Here is a 587-nt window from a genome sequence, read left to right as displayed (position 1 = left end):
AACCTTGTACACCTATATATGCATTCATTTGTTCGGATTTCATACAGGGTGTCTGCTATATATGTTTTGTTTACTCTATTATAAGGATACTGTAAGCATTGTTTATGTCTACATGATTATGATATAAAAAATTTGATTTTTTTGTGCATTTCAAATATTAATTATTATTATAATCAGCATCAAGGATAACCATATAATGGTCTGGCAATATTTTTGTCTTTTAAAGTTAATTTACAACGTCCACAAATTATTTGTAGAGAAGAAATGATGAAAATATTGTTTATACTATATATTTCTACAAGAAAGGAGAACACGTAAGCATTTACAAATATATCCCACTCTTTAAAATCCCAGACAGGGGAAAATAAGCCCACATGTTAAATATACTGTAATTCAGGAAAGACAAGAAATAAGCACATTCATAAACCTTCGAATTTTTGACGAAAGCGGTCTAGCCCAAGGTAAGGGGAGCGTAGCATGTCCACGTGACAGACTATGTAACTCACACTGGCAGCATGACAAAGTATCTACGGACATGGCAGGTCTCGCGATCACTAGATAACTTTGGACACGCACGACAGGTCTGA

This window comes from Penaeus monodon, chromosome 22 (genome assembly GCF_015228065.2).
Source record: "Penaeus monodon isolate SGIC_2016 chromosome 22, NSTDA_Pmon_1, whole genome shotgun sequence".
In the NCBI taxonomy this organism is placed as follows: Eukaryota; Metazoa; Arthropoda; class Malacostraca; order Decapoda; family Penaeidae; genus Penaeus; species Penaeus monodon.
Note: the sequence above shows the minus strand (reverse complement) of the source record.